Source organism: Trichomycterus rosablanca, chromosome 6, assembly GCF_030014385.1.
Source record: "Trichomycterus rosablanca isolate fTriRos1 chromosome 6, fTriRos1.hap1, whole genome shotgun sequence".
Classification (NCBI taxonomy): Eukaryota; Metazoa; Chordata; class Actinopteri; order Siluriformes; family Trichomycteridae; genus Trichomycterus; species Trichomycterus rosablanca.
Window position 1 is genome coordinate 7,837,124 of NC_085993.1, and position 12,980 is coordinate 7,850,103.

The window sequence follows — 12,980 nt, forward strand, 5'->3', positions numbered from 1 at the left end:
CTTGCTTCATTATTGTTGACCATCTTGTTAATGTCATTCTGGGTCTTCCACTAAACATCCATGTCATCACCCTGCTTATGGGAAAACAAAGAAAAGTAGATCAAACTGGAGTCTTCACCTTCAACCAAGCCATCGCTGAAATCTTCTTCATGTTTTTGGGGCCATTTCACAGTTTATGTGTTGTAACGACATATCTGTGTTTCCCCATGCCGCTGGGTTTTTTCCTCGGAGGTGGAATGTGCATGCGCTCACTTTTCCAGTGCTTGGTGTGTTTGGAGCGCTACATTGCTGTCATCCATCCAGTTGGTTTCTTAAGGTTCAAACCTCTTGGATACCGAGTGGGATTGTCCATTATGGCATGGATAATCGGGTTGTCCTGCGCCATTGGCTCAATGTTTACCTACCCTAATTTGCCGTACAAAACCTTTGTATTCATGTATGTTGTTATTTTGACTGTGGACATTTTCTTTTGCCTGAGAATTCTTAAAAAGCTGAAACACCCAGGACCAGGGGACAGAGACAGAGAGTCTAGTGCCAAAAAGAAGGCCTTTCAAGTCGTTACCATCAACATGCTGACGTTTTTGTTCCAAAACATCCCAGTAGCTGTGGTGTTTGTCATTCACGACACACTGTCCATTTTAACATTTCGGTTAGCCATCGTTATTAGCCTGGGATTCAACATTGTTTTGGGTTTTATTCAGCCAGTTTTTATAATTCATAAAGCTGGTAAACTCTCCTTTATAAAATGTGAATATTTTTGAAGGTATTGAACATCTTTCCACTAAGCTCACTCAGTCCTGTCTGCATTTCTGACCAAATCTTGTGATTTATTTAAAATAATTTATTATTAAAGCTATACATTATTATTATTATTATGCTGGTCATAAAGTCTATTATTTGCATTCAAATTTACATTTAGACTGATGTTCTTAACCAAATCATTTTACCAGTGAGACAGGATCCAATCCAGTTAAATTCAATCCCACTTGATAAAGGATCCCATGTTTACACTAGCATGTAGCTTGTGGGCATTCATTAGTCAAGTTTAGTGCTGGTTGTCCAGATTAGACATTTAGTACATGATGTACACCATATTTTTAAACTCTATTTTATTAAAAACAGAATTTCTTTTTGTCAAGATTTTACAAACCTTATTAATATTTTTTTTATTTTAAACCTTTTGTACAGACCCTTTTAGAACATATCAGTACACAGATTATAATGGGTGGTATGGGAGTGCAACTGGTAGATCCACGTCACTGGTCAATGTCACTGAGGAGTATTGTTTGTTCTTTCTTTGTTTGGGGGGTCTTTACCTCAGAGTGCTCCGTGTACTTCTGATTGCTCAAAACCATGTTGGTACGTGGACTGGATGCTTTAAACTGCCTCTAGGTGTGAGTGAGTGAGTGAGTAAGTGAGTGAGTGAGTGAGTGAGTGAGTGAGTGAGTGAGTGAGTGTGAGTGAGTGAGTGTGTGAGTGAGTGTGTGAGTGAGTGTGTGAGTGAGTGAGTGAGTGAGTGAGTGAGTGAGTGAGTGAGTGAGAGTGTGAGTGAGTGTGAGTGAGTGTGAGTGAGTGAGTGAGAGTGTGAGAGTGTGAGTGAGTGTGTGTGAGTGTGAGTGAGTGTGAGTGAGTGTGAGTGAGTGAGTGAGTGTGTGAGTGAGTGAGTGTGAGTGAGTGAGTGTGTGAGTGTGAGTGAGTTAGTGAGTGTGAGTGAGTGAGTGTGAGTGAGTGAGTGTGAGTGAGTGAGTGAGTGAGTGAGTGAGTGAGTGAGTGAGTGAGTGAGAGTGTGAGTGAGTGTGAGTGAGTGAGTGTGAGTGAGTGTGAGTGAGTGAGTGTGAGTGAGTGAGTGTGAGTGAGTGTGTGTGAGTGTGAGTGAGTGAGTGTGAGTGAGTGTGAGTGAGTGAGTGTGTGAGTGTGAGTGAGTGAGTGTGAGTGAGTGAGTGTGAGTGAGTTAGTGAGTGTGAGTGAGTGAGTGAGTGTGAGTGAGTGAGTGAGTGTGTGAGTGAGTGAGTGAGTGAGTGAGTGAGTGTGAGTGAGTGAGTGTGTGAGTGTGAGTGTGAGTGAGTGAGTGTGAGTGAGTAAGTGTGTGAGTGTGTGAGTGTGAGTGTGAGGGAGTGAGTGAGTGTGAGTGAGTAAGTGAGTGAGTGTGAGTGAGTGAGTGTGAGTGAGTGTGTGAGTGAGTGAGTAAGTGAGTGAGTGTGAGTGAATAAGTGTGTGAGTGTGAGTGTGAGTGAGTGAGTAAGTGAGTGTGAGTGAGTGAGTGAGTGAGTGTGAGTGTGTGAGTGTGTGAGTGTGAGTGTGAGTGAGTGAGTAAGTGAGTGAGTGAGTGAGTGTGAGTGAGTGAGTGAGTGTGAGTGAGTGAGTGAGTGAGTGTGTGAGTGAGTGTGAGTGTGAGTGTGAGTGAATGAGTGAGTGTGTGAGTGAGTGTGTGTGTGAGTGAGTGAGTGAATGTGTGTAGCAGCAGTGAGAGAGAGAGGTCATGCTTAAGATGAGCTCCTGAACTATTTCAGTTTTTTTGTGTTTAAAATGAGATAAACTTTTGAAAAATTTTAACAAACAAAATTTTAAGTTATAACAATTAGGAACTTTAAACAACAACAAAATATAAAAAGCTAAAAAGGAAAGAAACAGAGGAACAAAAGGAACAACACAAAAGACAAAGTGAACTACAAGAGGAAGATCATTATTCAACAAAGAGGAATAACAGGAGGAAACATCAACAACAAGGAAAAAGGACAAAACCTGAAGAAAATAACGAGGAATTAGGAGACAATTTGGATTAAATACAGAAATCTTCCTGTTCTGTGAACACTCAGGGTAAGAGAGCTTCATTGAAAATATTGATATCTTGATTAAAATGGCTGGAGAAGCAGCAGTAGTAAAGCCACGCTCTTTTGATTACCCTAAAAAGTTTACCACCAAGATGGACAAACAGGAATACAAACTTAAAATTATGAAAGAAAACCCAGAAACCCTGTTTAAAGACTGTGAGCTAATTAATGGAGAGAACATCACAAATCTAACATTCTTCACTGAGAACAAGAAAACCTGGCATCCAACGATCTGCTCCTACTTTAAAAACATCACCAAAAATTGCTTTGGTAAAGGACAGCAGATTCATATCTATGAAAACGATGAAGAAGTTTTAATTGTTAACATCTACCATACTGGAACTGGTAATAAAAGGCAGTGAGGGGGCTCTGAAGAAATTTGAAGAGGTTTTTCCAACTCTCAAAAGTCTGTGCCATATGGACACCCCGGCACCTTCCCCCTCCGCCAAAATACAAAACAATAGGACCAGTATAAAGCCAGGTGTGAAGATCCCCTCCACATCTAACAGTGGGAATCACACCTCAGACAGAGGAACAGAGCTAGGTGTGAAGTCCTGTACACCACCAAGCCCACACCTCCAAACCACCGTCACCCAGATCAAAGACTCTGTGGCTCTATTAGAAGTGGAGATAACAGAGTTAAAAGAGAAGTTCCTCACACACACTTTTAACAATAATGCACCAGAACCATTCAAAGAACAAATTGGACAACTGGAAAGGACAGTACAGGAACTGAGAAGGGACACCCAAAATTTAATAAAGGAGAGAGAAACACTACAGGCTGAACTGGTACACTACAGGGAGAACATGGAGAAAGAACATGCAATCCTCAAAACAGAACTAACAAAACTGATACAGGAGATGCACAAACGTGACAAGATCATGGAAAAATTAACAACAAAGATCCAAACATCTCCAGCACCTTTGGAAACAACAGCCTGCGCCACCCAGCTCACCCCTGGACCACCATCACCCACCTCCTCAGAACAACCCACCCCTGGGCCCTCTGCACAACCCACACCCAGAACGCCACTTCAGCCTCCTTCTGGAATCTCAAAACCAAAGGACGGCACCTCACAGGAAACACCCCGCACCACACAGCTGGACGATCATCCACAACAAAGTGACCAACCAGCTGTGTCCCACACAGACACTGAGATCGCCATTCTCATAGACTCCAATGGCAAATTTTTAAACATGGAGAAACTTTTCCCAGGACAAAAAACCTCAAAAATCTGGTGTCCAAGGACACGTGATGTTTACACATCTCTCCAAAATAATACTCTGGGTGAGCCCAGGTGTATAATCATCCATACGGGCACAAACGACTTGAGGGCGGAACAAGAGAGAGTCGGAGCGATGGTGTGCAGAGCTGCAAAGAGGACTGCTAAGACTTTCCCAAATGCTAAAATTATAATATCTACTCTCCTACCACGACGAGACTTTCACCCCGACACCATACAGAGAGTAAACACGGACATTACCAGAGGATGTGCACACATCTCTAACATTCACATTGTCCACCACACCAACATCTCGCTCCATCACCTGTACGACCACGTGCACCTGAATAAGTACAGCATCAGAGAATTCGCAAGAACTCTGAAAAACGCAGCACGGGGAATGAACGGAGCCACACACACACCAGGACAGCGACCACATCAGAACCACAGCACACCCATCAGAAGACCACCGACACACCCGCTTTCAACTGGACCTGCACAGCACTCCAGACCAGCACCTCGACGCCCTCCAATCCTTCCAACCCCACCGAACCACCCAACCAGACAAGGACCAACCAGATCAACACCTAGATGCCCTCCAGCTCCGCCAATACCAACGAACCACCCAACCAGACAAGGACCAACCAGATCAGCACCTAGATGCCCTCCAGTTCCGCCAATACCAACGAACCACCAACCACAGAGAACCCCAGCAGCAACCCTGCAACGCCTCACCCACACCTCAGAAACGCAGCGCAGCTACGCTGAGGCTCTCAGAGGACCAGCGCAACACAACAACATGGGTGAGATCAGACAATTATTACATTACATCTGTAATAGACTTAACTAAAATAAAACACTGGACAGAATAATAACCACTTTGATAAAAATAAAAAAAAATGTAACAAAATGTATATGCACATACAGTATATACAGTTATATAAATATTTATATATAAAGATAAACATAAGTATATACATATATATACATAAACACAAAAAATCTGATATCTTTTTACAAAGTTTATCTCATTTTAAACACTATACACTGCAATATGCACAATGTCACTTACCGTTAGTAATTGGAACATCCAAGGCCTGAGCTCCTCAGCCTTCGGATTAAAAAGCTTACACACTGACTTCCACACACACATTAAAAACCTTGACATCATCATCCTACAGGAAACATGGTGCAAGGCCGACACGGTCACTCACTGTCCCCGTGATTACAGAGAAATCATTTTACCCTCCCAAAAACTTAGCACAGTGCGCCAAGGCAGAGACTCAGGAGGTCTGATAATCTGGTACAAATCACACCTACACACGCTAATAAACATTATGAAAATTGGAAAATACCACATTTGGCTGAAAATAAACAAAACTATACTATCATCACAGAAGGATCTGTTTCTCTGTGCCATTTATATTCCTCCGTCAGAATCTCCATACTACGAAGACATGTTCTCAGAGCTAGAGAGAGAGACCTGCCATTTCCAAACCCAGGGAAACGTGCTCATCTGTGGAGACCTGAACGCCAGAACAGGAACCCAACCTGATATTATAAATGAACAGGGAAACAGATTGATCAATAACAACCAAATTCTTAATACCAATTCGACCCTAAACCACAGAAACAATTATGATCATGTTACTAACAAAAACGGTAAAGACCTCCTGCAGCTCTGTCGAACTTTAGGTCTGTACATCGTCAACGGTAGAACTCGAGGGGACTCATTAGGAAGGTTCACATTCTGCTCACCTCTTGGTAATAGTACAGTAGGCTATGCAATAACAGATTTAGACCCTTTCTCTCTCAGTGCATTTACTGTTAAACCTCTAACCCCTCTGTCTGATCACAGCCAAATTACTGTGTTTATCAAAAAGACAGAAACTAACCCCACCACACACACACGGCCCAATAAGCTGTACAGCATCTCCAGATCCTACAGATGGGCCGAGAACAGCGCGAGGAGTCCCAGAAAGTAATTAGCAGCACAGAAATCCAAACTAGCTTAGATAACTTTCTGGACACTGCGTACATTCACAGTAAAGAAGGAGTAAATCAGGCAGTTAAAAATATTAATCAGATCTTTAAAAATACAGCAAATAAAAAGCTCAATTAAAAATTAATCTACAATCTACAAAAGATGACAGCTGGTTCGACAAAGACTGTCAAATGTTAAGAACAGAACTCCGTAAAATATCAAACCAAAAACACAGAGACCCAAACAACAGTAACACACGACTTCTTTACTGTGAAACTCTCAAACAATATAAACGTACACTCAGAACCAAAAAAGCTCAGTACACCCAAAAACAACTAACAATTATTGAACAATCAATCAACACACATCAATTCTGGGACAATTGGAACAAATTAAAACATAGAGAACAGGAAGAATTAGCCATTCAGGATGGGGATATCTGGACAACCCATTTCCAATCACTCTTTAAAAATGTAGAATTAGATTCAAATCCTGAACAAAATCAAATTATTAGTAAGTTAGAGGAACTGGAACGGGCTGTTAAAGACCACCAGAATCCTCTAGACTCTCTTATTACTGAGCAGGAACTTAAAGACAACATTAAAAAACTAAAAACAAAGAAATCATCAGGACCTGACGGGATCCTGAATGAAATGATCAAACACAGCAGCTCCAAATTTCACCTGGCGATGTTAAAAGTCTTTAACCTGGTTCTGAGTGTCGGTTCCTTCCCTGATATCTGGAATCAAGGTCTCATAACACCCATCTACAAAAGTGGAGATAAATTCGACCCTAATAATTACCGGGGCATCTGTGTGAACAGTAACCTGGGGAAGTTATTCTGTAGTATAATTAACTCACGATTATTACACTTCCTTACCCAACACAACGTCCTGAGTAAAAGTCAGATTGGTTTTCTACCAAATTACAGCACTACTGATCATATTTACACCCTACACACTAGTGATGGGAATTTCGGCTCTTTTTGGAGAGCCGGTTCTTTTGGCTCGGCTCACTAAAAAGAGCCGGCTCTTTCGGCTCCCAAGTGGCTCCTTAGATTTTTTTGTTGCTTAAATTAATTTATTACCAAATTACATGTAAAATGAATTACTAATGTAAAAAAACATTGTATCAAATGTTTATTATTTAAATGGCTTTATTTATATACCCAACATGGAACAGCGCTACAACAATAAATTATAAAATACAAAAACCCATCTCAATTAGACAAAAAGATCCGATTGTGTATATTATTTGTAAATTTGCATCTAGAGTGGGACGGCACGGTGGCTAAGTGGGTAGCACTGTCGCCTCACAGCAAGAAGGTCCTGGGTTCGATCCCCAGGTGAAGAGCCCGGGTCCTTTCTGTGTGGAGTTTGCATGTTCTTCCCGTGTCTGTGTGGGTTTACTCCGGGTGCTCCGGTTCCCTCCCACAGTCCAAAGACATGCAAGTGAGGTGAATTGGAGATACTAAATTGTCCAAGACTGTGTTCAATATAACCTTGTGAAGTGATGAACCTTGTGTAATGAGTAACTACCGGTTCTGTCATGAATGTAACCACAAGTGTAAAACATGACGATTAAACCCTAATAAATAAAACAAAATAAACAAGCATCTAGAGTGAAACAACACAACATCAACGAAGCATCCCTCAACAAAATATAAATGAAAATGTGCAAAACAGAAAGAAAAATCAGCATCCAGGTGATATTTGTAAGTATTTAGTGAAGATTAGCATTCAGAAAAACCAAGGAGCTCATCTTTGATGGGTTGATCCTGTTTCTCCTTTCTGTTACGATATGCCATGTTAAAAAAGATTCTCTCTGAGGGGACAGATACACAGTCTTTGTGCCATCACATGTATAAGTTGTGGGTAGACTGAACACTTGGTCTCCAAAACCTGTGCACGCTCTCTGTGTGTGTGTGTAACCCCTCCCCTCCTGTTCAGTGTAAACTCACAAACGCCACCACGTATCTTGACCAATCATGTGCGGCTTTGACAGAAAAAAAAACCCCGGAAAAAAACGAATCGGCTCCCAATGAGGAGCCGGATCCCGTCGTTCACTTTAAAGAGCCGGCTCTTAGAGCCGGATCGTTCGCGACCGACCCATCACTACTACACACCCTGATCGAAAAATATGTAGTTCAAAATAACTCTAAAATATTTGCATGTTTTATTGATTTAAAAAAAGCTTTTGATTCCATTTGGCATGAAGGATTATTTTATAAAATGTTAGAGAGTGGTGTAGGGGGTAAAACATATGATCTTATTAAATCCATGTACACAGAAAACCAGTGTGGAATAAGAATCGGCAGTAAGAGAACACATCTCATCTCTCAGGAGCGTGGAGTGAGACAGGGCTGCTGTCTGAGCCCAACTCTATTTAATATATATATTGATGAGTTGGCCTCCATGTTAGAGCACTCAGTCACGCCCGGTCTCACTCTACACGACTCAGAGATTAAACTCCTGCTGTATGCAGATGATCTGGTCCTGCTGTCCCCCAGTGCTCAGGGTCTCCAGCACAAACTGGACCTGCTGCAGCAGTACTGTCAGACTTGGGCCCTGACAGTCAACCTCAAAAAGACTAAAATTATGACCTTCCAGAAAAGATCCAGATCTCAGGGAACCAAACACACATTTAAATTAGGAAACCATGAAATTGAACACTCTAAAAACTATACCTACCTTGGACTAAACATTAGTTCATCAGGAAACTACAACCTGGCAGTGAATGAACTGAAAGAAAAAGCACGCAGAGCTTTCTATGCCATAAAAAAACAAACTTCTGTAGAAATCCCAATCAAAATTTGGCTCAAAATATTTGGCGCAATAATTGAACCAATTGCCCTGTATGGCAGTGAAGTGTGGGGCCCGCTTACACACCAACAATTTAACAAATGGGAATAACATCCAATTGAGACCCTGCACACAGAATTTTGTAAAACAATATTAAAGGTGCACAGACACACCACCAACAATGTGTGCAGGGCAGAATTAGGCCGATACCCACTTATTATTAATATACAAAAAAGGGCAATAAAATTCTGGAATCATCTAAAAGAGAGCGACCCACACTCGTATCATTACAAAGCTCTGCAATACCAAGAGCTGAGCAAAGATACCAGTCCCCTCATCCAACTGGTCCTGAGTCACTGCACCAACACACCACTAACACATACTAACACACCACTAACACAGACTAACACTTTTAAGACTCAAGACCAGAACCTAATCAGAACTGATCACATTACACATGAATTAAAGATAAACTATTTGGCCTATTGGGAAACACAAACTAAACTCCAAAGTAAACTACAATGTTATTTGGCTCTAAATAGACAGTATAGTGTGGCAGATTATCTCAGCACTATAACTGATCCAAAACTCAGAAACACCTTGACAAGGTACAGACTCAGCGAACACAGCCTGGCCATCGAGACAGGACGACACAGACAGTCCTGGATGCCCAGAGAGGAGAGAGTGTGTCAACACTGCTCTTCAAACCAGATAGAGACAGAGCTGCACTTCCTCACTGAATGTACAAAATACACACACATTCGAAATTTTTTTTTACCAAAATCAACAAAATTATCCCCAATTTTAATTCTCTCTCAAACCCTGACAAGCTGCCCTACCTATTGGGGGAGCACAGAGCGAGCTGCACACTCGCAGCTCTCTACCTACACACCTGCCACCAGGTGAGGGACAGTGAGTGACCTTATACTGTATCCCATACACACTCACACATACTCGCACACACACACCATCATACACACACACCATCATACACACACACAAACACACTTACAAATACTTTTTCCACACATACAGTGTATCACAAAAGTGAGTACACCCCTCACATTTCTGCAAATATTTCATTATATCTTTTCATGGGACAACACTATAGACATGAAACTTGGATATAACTTAGAGTAGTCAGTGTACAGCTTGTATAGCAGTGTAGATTTACTGTCTTCTGAAAATAACTCAACACACAGCCATTAATGTCTAAATAGCTGGCAACATAAGTGAGTACACCCCACAGTGAACATGTCCAAATTGTGCCCAAATGTGTCGTTGTCCCTCCCTGGTGTCATGTGTCAAGGTCCCAGGTGTAAATGGGGAGCAGGGCTGTTAAATTTGGTGTTTTGGGTACAATTCTCTCATACTGGCCACTGGATATTCAACATGGCACCTCATGGCAAAGAACCCTCTGAGGATGTGAGAAATAGAATTGTTACTCTCCACAAAGATGGCCTGGGCTATAAGAAGATTGCTAACACCCTGAAACTGAGCTACAGCATGGTGGCCAAGGTCATACAGCGGTTTTCCAGGACAGGTTCCACTCGGAACAGGCTTCGCCAGGGTCGACCAAAGAAGTTGAGTACACGTGTTCGCCGTCATATCCAGAGGTTGGCTTTAAAAAATAGACACATGAGTGCTGCCAGCATTGCTGCAGAGGTTGAAGACGTGGGAGGTCAGCCTGTCAGTGCTCAGACCATACGCCGCACACTGCATCAACTCGGTCTGCATGGTCGTCATCCCAGAAGGAAGCTGACGCACAAGAAAGCCCGCAAACAGTTTGCTGAAGACAAGCAGTCCAAGAACATGGATTACTGGAATGCCCTGTGGTCTGACGAGACCAAGATAAACTTGTTTGGCTCAGATGGTGTCCAGCATGTGTGGCGGCGCCCTGGTGAGAAGTACCAAGACAACTGTATCTTGCCTACAGTCAAGCATGGTGGTGGTAGCATCATGGTCTTGGGCTGCATGAGTGTTGCTGGCACTGGGGAGCTGCGGTTCATTGAGGGAAACATGAATTCCAACATGTACTGCGACATTCTGAAACAGAGCATGATCCCCTCTCTTCGAAAACTGGGCCTCATGGCAGTTTTCCAACAGGATAACGACCCCAAACACAACCTCCAAGATGACAACTGCCTTGCTGAGGAAGTTGAAGGTAAAGGTGATGGACTAAACCCAATTGAGCACCTGTGGCGCATCCTCAAGTGGAAGGTGGAGGAGTTCAAGGTGTCTAACATCCAACAGCTCCGTGATGTCATCATGGAGGAGTGGAAGAGGATTCCAGTAGCAACCTGTGCAGCTCTGGTGAACTCCATGCCCAGGAGGGTTAAGGCAGTGCTGGATAATAATGGTGGTCACAGAAAATATTGACACTTTGGGCACAATTTGGACATGTTCACTGTGGGGTGTACTCACTTATGTTGCCAGCCATTTAGACATTAATGGCTGTGTGTTGAGTTATTTTCAGAAGACAGTAAATCTACACTGCTCTACAAGCTGTACACTGACTACTCTAAGTTATATCCAAGTTTCATGTCTATAGTGTTGTCCCATGAAAAGATATAATAAAATATTTGCAGAAATGTGAGGGGTGTACTCACTTTTGTGATACACTGTACATATACACACTTTATATACTTGTTGTTCTAATTTGTTTCTGTTATTTTTTAAGGCTAATTACTAATGTTATTGAACATTCTTTAAATTAATATAAATGTTTATGTATGCAATTTGCAATTTTTTTTTTTTCATTTATTATCTAGTTTGTAAATGCGCTTTGGCAATACAAATGTGAATATTTGTCATGCTAATAAAGCACTTTTGAATTGAGTGTGAGTGAGTGAGTGAGTGTGTGAGTGAGTGTGTGTGTGAGTGAGTGAGTGAATGTGTGTAGCAGCAGTGAGAGAGAGAGGTCATGCTTAAGATGAGCTCCTGAACTATTTCAGTTTTTTTGTGTTTAAAATGAGATAAACATTTGCAAAAATTTTAACAAACAAAATTTTAAGTTATAACAATTAGGAACTTTAAACAACAGCAAAATATAAAAAGCTAACAAGGAAAGAAACAGAGGAACAAAAGGAACAACACAAAAGACAAAGTGAACTACAAGAGGAAGATCATTATTCAACAAAGAGGAATAACAGGAGGAAACATCAACAACAAGGAAAAAGGACAAAACCTGAAGAAAATAACGAGGAATTAGGAGACAATTTGGATTAAATACAGAAATCTTCCTGCTTTGTGAACACTCAGGGTAAGAGAGCTTCATTGAAAATATTGATATCTTGATTAAAATGGCTGGAGAAGCAGCAGTAGTAAAGCCACGCTCTTTTGACTACCCTAAAAAGTTTACCACCAAGATGGACAAACAGGAATACAAACTTAAAATTATGAAAGGAAACCCAGAAACCCTGTTTAAAGACTGTGAGCTAATTAATGGAGAGAACATCACAAATCTAACATTCTTCACTGAGAACAAGAAAACCTGGCATCCAACGATCTGCTCCTACTTTAAAAACATCACCAAAAATTGCTTTGGTAAAGGACAGCAGATTCATATCTATGAAAACGGTGAAGAACTTTTAATTGTTAACATCTACCAAATTGGATCTGTGGTAATAAAAGGCAGTGAGGGGGCTCTGAAGAAGTTTGAAGAGGTTTTTCCAACTCTCAAAAGTCTGTGCCATATGGACACCCCGGCACCTTCCCCCTCCGCCAAAATACAAAACAATAGGACCAGTATAAATCCAGGTGTGAAGATCCCATCCACATCTAACAGTGGGAATCACACCTCAGACAGAGGAACCGAGCTAGGTGTGAAGTCCTGTACACCACCAAGCCCACACCTCCAAACCACCGTCACCCAGATCAAAGACTCTGTGGCTCTATTAGAAGTGGAGATAACAGAGTTAAAAGAGAAGTTCCTCACACACACTTTTAACAATAATGCACCAGAACCATTCAAAGAACAAATTGGACAACTGGAAAGGACAGTACAGGAACTGAGAAGGGACACCCAAAATTTAATAAAGGAGAGAGAAACACTACAGGCTGAACTGGTACACTACAGGGAGAACATGGAGAAAGAACATTCAATCCTCAAAACAGAACTAACAAAACTGATACAGGAGAT